Genomic DNA, 15,770 nt, shown 5'->3' with positions numbered 1-15,770 from the left:
AAGACAAAACTTCTCCTCAAGACTGTTCACACAACCTATTACGGCCCAGAGGACCTGGGTACTGCCAACCCCCTGCAATCTGCCTGACTAGCTTATGCGTGAGCACCAGAGATGCCGCTAAAATGAATCCATGAAAGTAGCTTTTTGGCTATCACATAGCCCTTAATTCTTTCAGTTAGAGGAGGAGGAGCAGGGAAAAGAGGACTTTGACATTTGTTTCTAAGTAAGTTTTCATCTTTCTGGTTTCAAACGATCTACCAGCTCACACTATGACTCTGATGTATGCTACAGCCTCACTATTCCCAGAGTGGTCCATGGCCCAGCAACCCTAGCATCATCCAGGGGCTTGTTAGGACAGTATATTTGCGGACTCCCCATCCCGCCCCGCCCCATGCACATTCAAGTTTGCACAGCGCTGTTCACCAGCACTGCTGGGAGGGTTAAAGAGCCCCAGGAAGCCCCACTGCTGAGGGAGGCTGTCCATAAGGCTGCCGATCCTTCTCTGTCTCTGCTTCCCAAGACCCAACCTTGGAAATTCTTTCCTTCAGTCCTTCCTAGGGTGGGTCCTGTACCGATACATAGGTTGCACAGGATGGGGTGGTGGGAGGTGGTGATGTCGTTCACTGGATTAGGAGCGACCCCCAAAACAACATATTCATGAAAGCCAGCAACAGTGAGCTCCTGTTTGAGGCACTGTTTCCAGTACGGCTCTATACAGATTCACTGGACCAAGTGAAAAAGGGAGTTCCAGAGCCCACGTACTACTGTGAGCACCTTCAAGGACCTGATGGTTCTCACAATGAAGAGGAAGTATATTTACTGGAAATGGTATCATGGACAGAACCAGGACCAAAGGATGCATATTGCAGAAGAAAATTTCCATGTGAAATGGACTAGGCTGCCTTACAGGCGAACAAACTGCCTTTAGGGGAAGCATGAAAGAGAATGCTGAACGCCCATGAAAGAACCATGAGGCGTTATGTGTGGAGTGGAACAGTGACTGGGCTGCAGGACCTCTCAGAGTCCCAAATGTTGGTAGCACCCTTGAAAGAACGCTGCTTCTTTATCCTCCTTCACCTTTCCAGAACGCGGTCTTTTAAAGTATCTCACTTGTAGGTTCATGAACACGATCTCCTTGATTTGCAGAAATTTTGATAAATGCTACATCCTACGTAGCTATAAACGAAGAATCTCCACACCAAATGATTTTTATCTATAATAATCTTTAGGAATAGAAGAAATAATCTACTTATCCCCAGGCATGATGGCTGCAAAGCTGAAAGAGGTTTTTACAAAAGGCATGATGGGGAGCGTTCTGCTGTTCCCTATATTTGAAGTAATGTATCTTTTTAAAAGGACAAGCCTATCAACCTTCACATTGATTTTCTATAAAACATCCATGTAATAAATACTTTGTAGGAAAATAAAATCTTTTGCCATTATTTCATCGCTTGCCATTATTTCATTTCATTATCCTTAATTTGTCATCGATAAAGGAAAAATGTTCAAATATAAACTTTGAAGCTACATACCTATAAGGTTTAGAAAGCAGTGAGGATGGTGATAATATAAGCCTGTTAGAAATGAACACTCTGGGCTGGGTGCGGTGGCTCACGCCTGTAATCCCAGCACTTCCGAGACGGGTGGATCATGAGTTCAGGAGATTGAGACCATCCTGGCTAACACAGTGAAACCCCATCTCTACTAAAAATACAAAAAAACAATTAGCTGGGGGTGGTGGCGGGTGCCTGTAGTCCCAGCTACTCAGGAGGCTGAGGCAGGAGAATGGTGTGAACCTGGGAGGCAGAACTTGCAGTGAGCCGAGATTGCGACACTGTACTCCAGCCTGGGTGGCAGAGCCAGACTCTGTCTCAAAAAAAAAAAAAAAAAAAAGAAAAAAAAAAGAAATAAGCTCTCTGGCCTGGGCGCAGTGGCTCATGCCTGTAATCCCAGCACTAGGGTAGGCTGAGGCGGGCGGATCACCTGAGGTCATAAGTTCAAGACCAGCCTGGCTAATATAATGAAACCCTGTCTCTACTTAAAAAAAAAAAAAAAAAATTAGCCGGGTGTGGTGGAGGGTTCCTGTAATCCCAGCTACTGAGGAGGCTGAGGCAGGAGAATCACTTGTACCCAGGAGGCTGAGGTTGCAGGGAGCTGAGATTGCGCCACTGCATTCCAGCCTGGGCGACAGAGAGAGACTCCGTCTCAAACAAACAAACAAACAATAAATAAATAAATAAATATTTTAAAAAAAGAAATGAGCTCTCTGCTGGAGTCACCTTTCACATCTGAAATGCTACAAAGTAGCCTCTAGAAAGAGACAGTGGGAAGTTTTACCTATCCTTGGACAGAGCTGGAGTAAGTCGCCAATACAGTAGTGCTGCTTACCACTCACAATTACAATTCCAGAAGGGAAATGCTCTCAGACAACCAAGTCGATGCTTGGGAAATGTATGTCAGAATGACTTTCCTGCAATCACCTGAACTTTATCTTCAGAGATGTTTTCAAAAAAGAAGGCAGAAGGTAATATGGCATTCATTTGTTTCTTATTCAAAAAGAAGCTACACATACTAACCTACATGGCCTTGTTGCCTGAGGGCCTTGTCTACCTGGCTGTCCTACCATTACCTCCAGCTCTCAACAGGACGAAAATCACGCCCACCCCCTTCCACTCCCACTCTGTCCTGTCCCCATCATCTAAGCTGAGAATCACAGCATCCATTGATTTCATTCCCCCAATATTAACCGGTGGTTCATGGGTAAATTATTGCTTATGTGATGCTATTTAAAACAAAATAATGGTTACAGAAGCCACTGTCCGCCAGCAGCCTGACTAAGCTCTTAAATGTAAATCGATCATGCTGACAATAATCACTACTTACAACAACACTGCTACTCCCCGTGTTCACAAAAGCCGGTTTAAAGTTCTCCAATGGCTGATGAATCCCATCTTTCAGGCTCATGGTTAACCCCTATCCAGTCTCACAGCCCCTGCTAGCCACCTGCTCTGGTGAACTTCTAGTCTATACTTAATGTCCCTGGTGTTAGCAAGCAATACATTATGTTTCTTATATAATAAAGAAATTATGTTTTATTATACAAGATTAAATATGTTCATACTTGAATGACAATAAAACTTAATCCCAGGCCAGGCGTGGTGGCTCACACCCGGAATTCCAGCACTGTGGGAGGCTGAGATGGGCAGATCACCTGAGGTCAGGAGTAAAAGACCAGCCTGACCAACATGGTGAAACCCCATTTCTACTAAAAATACAAAAATTGGCCCAGCCTGGTGGCGGGTGCCTGTCATCCCAGCTACTCAGGAGGCTGTGGCAGGAGAATCGGTTGAACCGAGAGGCGGAAGTTGCAGTGAGCCGAGATCATGCCACCATACTCCAGCCTGAGTGACAGAGTGAGGCTCTGTCTCAAAATAACAACAACAACAACAAAAAAAAACCTTACTGCTATTCATATTTTAATACACACAACTTTTTTGAGGAGGGATTTCTTTAAATCTTTGCCTTTATTTCAATTCTGAGCACAGTGCCTTCCATAGAGTGAGCGCTTGATAAATCGTTGATTTCTTTAACCACATAATAATCAGTTTACAAAATATAAGCAAGTTCTTTTATAACTGCAATTCAAAAGGAAAAAAAAATCATCATAATGAGAAAAATACTCAATAAACAATTACACATTACACCAGAAAAATCATGTCTCTTTGGAGTTGTTTCCATAAATGGACATTAGACTGCAATAAAATAATAGTATATAACGCAAGCAAATGTGAAATAATTGGAAGCAATTATGAAGTTTAAGGATCCATTTTCAATATATAATAAAACTAATGTTCTATTTAAAATCATAAAAGATTTTAATAGCTTGGTTATTTCTGTTTAACAAAAAGAGCAATCAAAAGCAAATAATGTTAAAGGTGAGCTCTGTTAATAATCAAAGGTGGGCGAAGCCTCTAGGTACACGCCTGTGGTCTGCACACTCGATCTGTAGCAGTCAACAGACTTTATGAGGACAAACATACTTTTATGTGCATAGAAAGAAAAAAACAAGAAAATATAAACAGCTGCTACCCTGGGAATTGTTATGAGGAGCTGTCAGAGGATTTGTATTTTCAGCCTTCTATAGTATTTAAATTTTCAACAGAACACTGGCTTTAAATCCGGAAACCTGATACAAAGTCAAACAACTGCGCAGTCGGCAGGTAACTTAAAACACTCATTATAAGAAAACCAAAGTACAAATCTTTTTAACATCAGCCAACGAGAACTGCTAAAAACTAAATGGAAAAATTAAATGAAAATGAAACACTGAGGAGCAATGAATGCTGGAAGGAAAGATGCACGAATGACTAAGCTCCAAGTACGTGGGGCTGGGGAGAGAGAAACAGGGTTCCGTCTTGACACAATAAAAATCTCTGTAATGATAGCGAAATACAATCGGGATACATCCACACCCAACTGGGAGATGATACAATACAGAAACGTATAATAAGGACTTTCCTAGAACGCAGGCGGTAAGAGTCAGTTTTTAAAACTGCAAAAAAAAATTGCTAATTATTAATATAATACTGAAATCACCATTTTCCTAAGGAGAGCCTGCAAAGCATCATTGCAGTAGAACTGGAGGGGGATGATGAAAAGGTGGCCAGGGCACATCAACTCCAGAGCACCTGGAAGGGTGATGTGGAAGAACCCGTCCCCTGCTCCTTTGCCTGCTCATAAGCGCATAAGCACCCTGTACACATGGGAGAGGTACAAGCTCCTCCCGTGGGAGGAAAGCAGCATTCTGAAGAGATGACTGCCCAGGGGGGCTCACGTGTCCGTCAGGCCCTTCAACTGTACAAAGACACAAAGACACTGTCAGAGGTGAAATGACAGGATCTCGAAGCTCTTGCTGCTCTTGCCACCTCAAATATGTCACCTGTCTGCACGGAGCCTCGCTCATCGGTCTGACAACAGCATGCGCCCAGCAGCCAGGCGGCACTGAAGGCTGGCCTGTTGTTCCCTGTGTTCACAAAATCAACATAGGCTGACTTCATTTGAATGTGCCTGTTCCTTACATGTCCTCCTCATCAAGGCACCATGGAAGGCTTTTAGTCCTGACTAAAGCAGAACTGAAGGACATCCTGAAACCCTGACCTTAAAGACAGGAGAAGGCAGCCTAGAAAAGCCAAGATGAAACAGAGGGCATTCAGCTAATGGCCCCAAATCGAGGATGTGCTTGTCCGTGACCTTGGCGGCCTCAGGGGGCCACTGAAAAGAGGAGTACATCTACCTCACTGCAGACAAATGGCTTCATGTCACTCACCCTTGGAAAACCCATTGTTAATGAGTGACGTTGGTTATATTTCTTCAGATCCTGATTTACTCCGATCTAGACATCACTTTCAACACCACACTTGGACAAACGATTCCAGTTGAAATTTGGTGTTTTCAAATCCAAACATCCCCTGAGGAAAAATAAAACCTGTTTCCCAGGAACTTTTCGGACTTAGCCAGAAAAGTGAGAACGATGTGAAAATGCTTTTGCCAACACGAGGGGCTGGAAATACATGAGTTGGATAACCTCTCTTACAAAAAAGGGGCTGGGGCGGGGGTCGGGGTAAGATTACCCCTACATCTATACTTTTTTTTTTTTTTCAGTTGTCAAATGATCCTTTATTGAAATACTTTCCTTTGTGCTTAACTGGCTGGGCATTCCACAGCACCACTGTTGATGTCATCTATGATGTCATGAGGGTGGCAGCCATCAACATTACCGCCCACAGACTGGGCAGTCCCCAGGATCTCTTTAATGGTTCCAGAGAGTTCTCTGGCTAAGGATCGGTGCCGCATCCATCTGTCGAGCAATGTTGATGATCTCATCAAAAGTGATATTCCCACTGTGTTTAATGTTTTTCTGTTTCTTTCTGTCTCTTGGTGGTTCTTGAGGGCTTTGATGATCAGGGCAGAGGCAGAAGGCACCACCTCAATCTGGGTCTGTCTGTTCTGAATGGTCAGTTTCACTGTAATCCTCAGGCCCTTCCAGTCACCCGTTGCCTTGGCAATGTCGGCAATGTCATCACCCACCTTTTTCGGAGACAGACCCAGGGGGCCGATCTTGGGGGCTAGCGCAGAAGTGGCACCGACTTCACCTCCGGTGCACCTCAGATATATGACTTTGATCTCGTTGGGGTCGAACTTCGGCGGCATGGTGGAGGCGGCTGGTGTCGGATGAACCCGGATTCGGGACGACCGAAGAAAGTTGCACCTTTGCCCCCTCCAAGCTGAAAGCTGAGAGCCTACACCTACACTTTAACCATCCCTTCCTGCTTTTCTAAAATGCAGCAAATTCTTTGCTTCAAGTTCCTATACACTAGAAATGATGATTGCTCCCAGGCAAAGTGACCATGGACAATGAGTCATGAGGGCCCCAGTCAAAACTATGGGCCTAGCACGAATGTGCACGTCAGGCACACATGTCAAATCTGTCAATGCTGGAAGGAAACAGATATAAACAAAATAAGACCCACCAACTGGAAAAGAGGGCATTCCCTGCCTAGAGGCAATGACGTCTTAATCCTCCAGAAGGCACTACAAATCCCACAAACATAACCAAGGATGTTTTCCCCTCAAAACCCCAGATGAATGCACGACAAATGCTTAAATCTTTTTGGGTACAAAATAACACAATTTTCTGTCTGTCTGCCTTAACAAACATGTGAATTTATAAAGCACACAGTCTGAGGAATAGCCACTTCCGTGAGTCTGAGTAATGCTAGCTTTTTTTTTTTTTTTTGAGACAGAGTCTCCCTCTGTCACCCAGGCTGGAGTGCAGTGGTGCAATCTCGGCTCACTGCAACCTCTGTCTCCCAAGTTCAAGTGATTCTCCCGCCTCAGCCTCCCGAGTAGCTAGGACTACAGGCACGTGTCACCACATCTGGCTAATTTTTGTATTTCTTGGTAGAGATGGGGTTTCATCATGTTGGCCATGTTGGTCTCTAACTCCTGGCCTCATATGATCCGCCCACCTCAGCCTCCCAAAGTGCTGGGATTACAGGTGTGTGCCACAGCACCTGACCCAGATTTCTTAAAGGAACAAAAATAAAACAATGGGAAGCTTATTATCAGTAGTAACTAAATTGGTGAAACTCCCTTACTAAACAGACTAAAATGCTGAAATAATATGAGTTTAGATTTCTTCCTAAATGTATAGACTTTAGATTTCTTCCTAAATGTATAGACTTTATGTCCTTCTATGATTCAGTTTTGAGAGGCAACATATTATAGTTTCAAAATTAACTGGACTCAAGTTCTGGCTTTACCACTAGCTAGGTGATTGAGCACATAACATTTCACTTCCCAGAGCCTTGGTTTCTTCATCTGAAAGACAGAGAAGTTTGGGCTTCCTGATTTCTGTGGTTCTTTCTAGTTCTAGGAATCTATGATTTTATTGGCATTAGTCTATTTTCGATGAAAGCCATCATCAAATCACACACATGTAAATGATATGAGGTGAAATTCCACTTTTTTAGATGGAGTTTCGCTCCTGTTGCCCAGGCTGGAGTGCAACGGCACGATCTCAGCTCACTGCAACCTCTGCTCCCGGGTTCAAGCTCTCCTCCTGCCTTAGCCTCCCGAGTAGCTGGGATTACAGGCATGTGCCACCACGCCAGGCTGATTTTGTATTTTTAGTAGAGATGGGGTTTCTCCATGTTGGTCAGGCTGGTCTTGAACTCCTGACATCAGGTGATCCACCTGCCTCAACCTCCCAAAGTGCTGGGATTACAGGCGTGAGCCACTGTGCCTGGCTGAAATTTCACTTTTAAATCAGAAACTTGATAGGTGAAATACAAGTTTCTCTTCTATGCTGTTCCTAACTGTATCCCCTTTTAGACACTAGCTGAAAAGTAAGAAGCATTCAAACTCCAGCTTTTAGATTTTAGAGAAATCTGCTAAATATAATTAGGAACCAGACTTATGAGATATTCCTCTGGCTGGGGAAGACTTTGGAAAATGGCTAGATCAGCCAAGTATGTCTCTTTAACGTGTATTTTCATTCCTTCTAGCAAAAATAAACCAATCTTTAAGACCAAGAGTTTCTAGAGAGTAAGTGGGTAGTATAATTTATATATCCTTATATACCAGTGCCTGGAAACTATAAGAACAAAAAAGATGCTTTACTGATCAAGTAAAAAACACAACAAAGAAACATGAGCTGCTGTGACGCTTGCTTTGAAATTTGAGTTTGTTCTAATGTGAATGTAACGTTTGCTTGGGTGCAATTTTGTCTGCAAAAAGTACAAGGTGCATGGAGTGAAGTGAGCTGCATTCCTGAGCCCAGAGGAATACACTAACCATACAGCCTCAAGCATTCCTCGTCTTCCTCAGCTGACTGTGTGTGCTATGAGTCTAGCACATTCAGATCTGCTGTTACAACTTTCTTTCAGATAATCCTCCTTCCACCACACCACTATAACCACTGGCTCCAACCCTCCTCATGTCAGCTCCCATAAGCAAACTTCAGGCTTTTTACAAGGCAGATGCCATATTTATTGTAGCATCTCTCTCTCTCTCTCTCTCTCTACTTCAGGCTTTTTACAACGCAGATGCCATATTTATTGTAGCATCTCTCTCTCTCTCTCTCTCTCTCTTTTTTTTGAGATAGAGTTTCGCTCTTGTTGTCCAGGCTGGAGTGCAATGGTGTGATCTGGGCTCACCACAACCTCTGCCTCCTGGGTTCAAGCGATTCTCCTGCCTCAGCCTCCCAAGTAGCTGGGATTACAGGCAAGTGCCACCAAGCCCACCTAATTTTGTATTTTTAGTAGAGACGGGGTTTCTCCATGTTGGTCAGGTTGGTTTCGAACTCCTGACCTCAGGTGATCCGCCCACCTCAGCTTCCCAAAGTGCTGCGATTACAGGCGTGAGCCACCGTGCCTGGCCTATTATTTCTTAACCATTTAGCACGTGTAAAACTAAGTTACTGTTTTTACTGGGTTCCTGTTTCTTTTTCTGTCTGTCAGTGATAAATTTTTGGTCCCTAATCCCATTTTTCCCACAAGCCTTACAGCTTCATTTGTACCACTGTGAACAGCATGGTGATTTTTAGGTAAGTATACATAGCATTACAACAGAATTGACTATAAAATTAGGGGAATTCATGATAAAATAAACCTTATCTTACAAAGAACGGAAAGTTTCTTTTTTATTTTATTTTATTTTCTGAGACAGAGTGTCGCTCTGTCACCCAGGCTGGATTGTGGTGCTGCGATCTCAGCTCACTGCAACCTCTACCTCCTAGGTTCAAGCGATTCTCTTGCCTCACCCTCCCAAGTACCTGGAATTACTGGCACCTGCCACCATACCCGGCTAACTTTTGTATTTTTAGTAGAGACAGGGTTTTACCACGTTGCTCAGGCTGGTCTCAAACTCCTGACCATCTGCCTTGGCCTCCCCAAGTGCTAGGATTACAGGCATGAGCCACTGTGCCCGCCCAGGGGAAAGTTTCCAGTGGGTGCAAAACAGCATCTAGCCATTGTCCTCTTCAATGTACTTAATAAGTAACATATATATATATATATATTTTTTTTTTTTTTTTTGAGACGGAGTCTCGCTCTGTCGCCCAAACTGGAGTGCAGTGGCCAGATCTCAGCTCACTGCAAGCTCCGCCTTTCGGGTTCATGCCAGTCTCCTGCCTCAGCCTCCCGAGTAGCTGGGACTACAGGCGCCCGCCACCTCGCCCGGCTAGTTTTTTGAATTTTTCAGTAGAGACGGGGTTTCACCGGGTTAGCCAGGATGGTCTCGATCTCCTGACCTTGTGATCCGCCTGTCTTGGCCTCCCAAAGTGCTGGGATTACAGGCTTCAGCCACCTTGCCCGGCCAATAAGTAACTTATTTATGAATAAAATACCTACATTTATTACTTTATATAAATTGAATGTACATATTCAAATAAGTATGATAAATATTTAAACAACAGCATGAATAATATATATTTATTAATAAACAATTTATCAATATGCAGAATTTGGGAGAGCAAATACTTTTGACTTAGCACTTACTATGAGCTGTAAGTGTTAAAAAGAGAAGAGGAATATGAGACATGATTATGATCCTAGCAGAACTCAGGAGGAAAGATATAAACAGCCATAATACAATGTAGTAAAAGCTCTAATAAAGGCATCACTAAGTCGTCCAAAACAGCAAAGGAAGGAAGGACAGCTCTCAATGACAGAATATGAATCCCCAAAGTTTAACAGGCTGAAATGATGGGTTAAAAGAAAACAACAAAATTGGAGCTACAATAGCACCACGTGTAAGGTCTGACACTTGAAACCCGAAGGACTGTAAAAAGCCTGCCGCTACTAAGTCTTGCCTCTCCTTTCTTTTATTTGAAAATAGTTGGTTTTTGGATTCACTCTGCAGTAACCTGAAATTCGTCAAAAGCAACACTGATCCAAGTGTTGGCTGTCTCAATAAAAATCTGTCACTGGAAAAATGGGGATGACAGGTACTGATTAAACTCTACTGGGAGAATCAGGTTCTGCGTACCTCCTTTTAAAGGGGCTGTGCATGAGCTGGAGCACATTCAAAGGATGATGAACAAACTCACAGCCATGCTTCCTTGGTAGTGCATGAGGGTAGGGGAGGCAGGAGGGCCGGGAGTACTGCTGTTGTCCAACATTTGAAGGGCTGTCTTTTGTAAGAGGAAGTAGACTTGTATTACATGGCCCCAAGGGGAACAGCTACATGGGGAACAGACGTCAGCCTAATGTAAGGAAGACTTTGTTTTTTAACAGTTAGAGCTGCCCAAAGACAGAACGGTGCTCCTTGAAAGGCGTCTCAGGGGTGTTCAGACACAGCCTTGGTGACCACGTGGCTGGGAAGCTACAGACTGAGGCTTTACACATCAGACAAATGGCTGAGTACAGATCACCTTTAAGATCGTCCTCCAAACAAAAGATTCTACAACTCTAGTTATTTAGAATTAGCTTTGAGACTTTGGGCAGGTCACAGTTTTTCTCTATCTCCTATCCTATTACTTCAGAATCAGACACACTACTAACATCATAACATCCAAACTTTTTTTTTTTCTTTTTTTTTTAACAGATAAAGAATGTGGCTGGGCACAGTGGCTCACGCCTGTAATCTCAGCATTTTGGGAGGCCAAGGTGGGAAGATCGCTTTGAGGCCAATAGTTTGAGACAGGTCTGGGCAACATAGTGTGAGATCATCTCTACAAAAAAAAAAAAAAAGTAAAATTAGCGGGGTGTGGTATTGAGCACTGTAGTCCAAGCTACTTAGGAGACCGAGGCAGGAGGATTGCTTGAGCCCAGGAGTTTAAGACCAGCCTGGGTAACATGGTGAGACCCTGTCTCTTCAAAATATAAAAAGCATTAGCCAGGCATAGTGGCATACACCTGTGGTCCCAGCTAACCAGGAGGCTGAAGCAGGAGGATTGTTTGAACCCTAGAGCTGGAGGCTGTAAGTGAGCTATGACAGCACTACTGTGCTCCAGCCTGGGAACACAGCAAGACCCTATCTCTCTAAAAAAAAGGCCTCAAAGGTCTCATGGACACCACCAGAATACAGAAAGTAAGTTAAAACCTTCTGAGTAGATGTGTCATCCACAAGGTAGGGGATGGGAGGGTTTTGAATATGCTCTATATTCCATATGCCATAAAATGAGGAAAAGGTATTTGAAACCAGGTTAATTTCCTTGTATTTGAACTATGTATATCCAGTGTGTTAAGGACTTACGTGACTAGAAAAACCACGTGATTGGCTTTCAACATCCTCCTTTCCAATAGAGAGAAATGTGATCAATAACATGTAACACACACGTGGTCCCCTCTCTTCCCTGGACTGTCGCCGCTCCTCTGGGGATTGGGGCACTGCAGCCCTGCACCATGCATTAAAGATCCTCCAGCAGTATCGGCCTTGGCAGCTCATGGTGGAGCTCACAGTCACTGGTTCTGCAGAGGGACAGACACTGGTTCTCTTCATGCCCGCCGTGTACCTCACAGCTAACAATCATCTAAAAGCAACTCTCAAAAGATCAACTCCATTCACCAGCTCCTCAGGCACAACACATAACTTTATACCCGTTTGTCACATGTCCAAAACATTAAAAAACAAAAAAAAACAAAAAAAAACTTGTTCCAACTTTTTGCTCCAAGAAAAAAAAATGCTAGTTAATCTAAGTGCTTCAGGAAGCCTTAAGGGCCTTTTCATCTGCTCCAGCAGCAACACCCATTTCTCTGGCCAATCAGAGAGAACCAACTCAGGAGTTAAAGGTTCCAGCACCAGGAGAAAACCGCAGTGAGAACTAAGTACTAAGTGAGTACTTAGTACTATACTAAGGAAAGTTTGCAGAGAGGCCCATGAAGTCTCAAAGCCCCCTAACTGCACCGTGAGATGCAGGAAAACCTGGCCATACCTCCTCATGTCAGGTTTCAGCTTTACGGACTTTGACCAAAAGTTGGTTTAAGAATGTCTTCCATACAAGCCTTCAAATAGAGGGCTTTGTAAATTCCCAATGCCAAAAATTTAAAATCGAATTAATTTGTATATTAAAATGATTCTCTTTATTGCTAATTGGTTGCAACATAATAATTTCTCTGCATTATATTTTACTGCTAATCACAACCTTAATAAAATGGGCAATGATGTGTTTCCATTTTCAACGTTACCTATGAAGTCCCAGGGCTCTAAAATAGGTCAGGGCTTCTCTTCACCCCCCTGGCTCCTCCTTCTCTCTGGATTTTAGGTTATTTCAATATCCTGTGTACTCTCTGATAATAAAGAAAGTAATGACAGAGCTGTAAAGAAAAATGCACATCAGTCTACTCTGGAAACTATTTAGTAACTGTGGGTTGTGAATTTAAGGAAAGGGAAACCAACACATTTAGGAAAAATTAGGTTGGAGAGGGGCCTGTGAATTTCAAATACCTATGACACAATAGTCTCTTCCTCCAAAAATCACAGACATTAAATAAGAACTGGATAAAATTGGTTAAAATATTTCTATCTTGCACTACAAATAACAGAGCACACTGAGTTTCAAAAATACATTCCTTCTGACTGGCAATCAGAAATGTGAGGTTCTCTTCCATTTTGATTCTGTGGACTATGTGGAATTTATAGATGTCACAGCGGTGGAGAAATCTCATGTTCCAGTCCTTTGGCACACGGGTGCTTGAGCCACATCATGGCAAGGGGCAGGCTGATGCCCATGGTCTCTGTTCTAGGGCTAGACCCATGGAAAATGCAACCAGAACACTCCAGGCCACCTGGGATCATTAAGTAGCCTGCATGCACCACCCAAATCTGTCTACTTTCACCTTCTAGGTCCTTGCTGTTTCCATTTCTTACTGCTTATCAGCGTCTCCATCAGATGTGCATTAAAGAAGTAAAAGGAAAATAATCTTTTCTCCTTGTAAGCAGTTATGACTAACGTTTTAGTCACTTGAGAGTAAAACTTTTGACTAACGGGGAGACTGCAACGAGGGAAATGATCTCTTCTCTTTGTTAACCTAGCTGGAATCACGGAAAGTGATCAGGAATGCTGGTGATTCACAAGGAGGATGAAGGGGTAGGGAAGTCGCTCACTGGGAGCAGGACAGCCTATTTGTGACTCTACTGCACGATCCATCTGGGTTATGTCTGGATCTTTCTGACAGGCAGAGATGCACTTTGTGGCAACAATACTTTTACAAAGTATATGAAACAGAAAACACAGCTCCAATAAGCCAGCGTTAGGAATGCAGCGAACAACACTGTCGTTCCTCATTCCCCTAACAGTTGGGCATTTTCCACCAGCGTTCTCTTCTCCAGGAACAGTCTTTCAGCTAATCACCCCAATCAGTCAGAAGAAATCCCTCTTTGGATGGATTAACATTCAACTAATTTATGCATTAAAAACACTAATCTGCCACTTTTAAAAGTAGGAATAGATGTACCTTAAAGCATGCATATTACAAATACATTTCTCTTTAATTACTCCAACCACGTCACAAATCTTGGAAAACAGTAACAAACATATCTACACCTGACCCCCTAAACCAATCGGCAATAAAGCATGCCAGTCATTTCATCTTTTTCTTCAATCCACATTTTATATCACTTGGTAGTGAAAGTATTTTTCCATACTGACATCTACTTTGAGGAGTGATTGATACGATCTATTGATTTTTCTGCTGGCTTTTTTTTTTTTTTTTTTTGGTAACACATATTTAACTCTTCAGTTCATTTGAATTTATTCTGGTGTGAGATGAAGACCTAACTATCTGATGAATAATCCTGCCTTTCATTCCCCTTTGATTTGTGAAGGCTTTTTTATAATATATTAAATTTTTATGTGAAAATGGGATTTGTTTTGGGGTAATTTGTCACTTTATGGTCTATTAACAGTGTCATGATATTCTTATTGTTATACACACACACACACACGTATAATAAAACAGATACACTATCACTTCCTCCTATGTAGATTTTCAAATCCAAACTCCATTTTGTCCATCCCCACTGTCAATCAAATAAGGATTTTGATTGCAGCTGATCCAAACTTCCAAATTAATTTGGATAAACTTCAATACTTTGCCTTCTAAATTAAGAACTTGCCATTTCTGAAGTCTCTTGTCTCTCCAAGATTTGTAGTTTTCTTCATCTAGGTCACATAAATCTTCCTCAGGGAGAATGGAACATGGCCTGTCTGTTAATGCTCTATTTTCTTTTTCCCTCTTAACAAGCATTCTAATAACATAGTATTCTCTCACTCCTGAGCATTCTATCCTTCAAATGGAGGATTTCAGGAAAACATTAAGGTACCACAGTAGAGCCAACACATGCTTCAGTTCCAGGGAAAGTCATTTAGGCTACCGATGCATTCCCTGACACAGGGAATGAGGAAGACAGGGTGATGCACCCGCATTCACTTGATTCAGAAGAAACCTCTCCTTGCGGTCCTTAGAGTCAAAGGCTAATGCATTCTTCGGAACATCCGCTTCACCCCCGTGAGGGTCAGGGTTAGGCAAACCCAGCCTTGACTCTAGAAGCCACCCGTCCTCCCTCCCAGCTCCTCTCCTCTGGACATGCTGCTCCTGAATGACTGTTGTAACTTCAAAAAGGAAATGGAGGAAGAAAATTCTGCAGAAACCAACTGAATTTGCCATGTCGTTTTGACATCCTTTCACAAGTCGATTTCATTTTGTTTGTTTCTTGATTTAGAAAGGTCGAAGGGAGGCAGAGGGAACCAAACACATCTCCCAGCCTTCTCATCTCGGGGACAACCCATTTCAGCTCTCCTTTGGTAAGGTTTTATTCTAAAAGAAGAGAACACTTACCCTAAGAATTAGCTGTGCTCTCCCACCTGAGAGACAGGCTGTGAGAATATAAAATGAACAGAATTGACAGCCATTTCCTATTGGGTATTAAGGTCTTATAAAATGAGAACGCTGTCCTACTAATGAGAAGCTAGACTTCGTTTTTTTCCTCCTCCAGATTTATATTTATCTTGACCTTGGGTTGAAAGCTTATAATTATCTCTTCTGCTACCTAAAAGTACCCAAAACTTCTTTCACCTTCAACACTGCTATACTGAATTTCAGTTTAGATAACTATTAGGCATGAAAGCAGGTCTTCTAATGTCTTATAACAACCTCTTTAGGAAGTCGCTGCTTCCATTTTTAAAAGAGGCAGGGATAATGATATCAACAGTTTAAAAATCTTACAAAGGCAATAAAACGACTTAGGGCAGATATCATACAACAGCT

At 42.7% G+C, this 15,770-nt stretch overlaps 1 protein-coding gene and 1 pseudogene across 4 annotated transcripts in view; both read right to left on the bottom strand.

The window, feature by feature from the left end:
- The window catches only part of AUTS2 (activator of transcription and developmental regulator AUTS2), a 99,438-nt gene that overhangs the window by 43,032 nt on the left and 40,636 nt on the right, over positions 1-15,770 (bottom strand). The window lies entirely within an intron of this gene.
- On the bottom strand, positions 5,645-6,291 carry LOC104672937 (annotated as a pseudogene). Its single transcript, XR_749462.2, has one exon. The product of XR_749462.2 is annotated as a 60S ribosomal protein L12 pseudogene (transcript).

The sequence above is a fragment of the Rhinopithecus roxellana genome, chromosome 6 (assembly GCF_007565055.1).
Source record: "Rhinopithecus roxellana isolate Shanxi Qingling chromosome 6, ASM756505v1, whole genome shotgun sequence".
Lineage (NCBI taxonomy): Eukaryota > Metazoa > Chordata > Mammalia > Primates > Cercopithecidae > Rhinopithecus > Rhinopithecus roxellana.
Note: the sequence above shows the minus strand (reverse complement) of the source record. Positions and strands in the feature narration are given on the sequence as shown.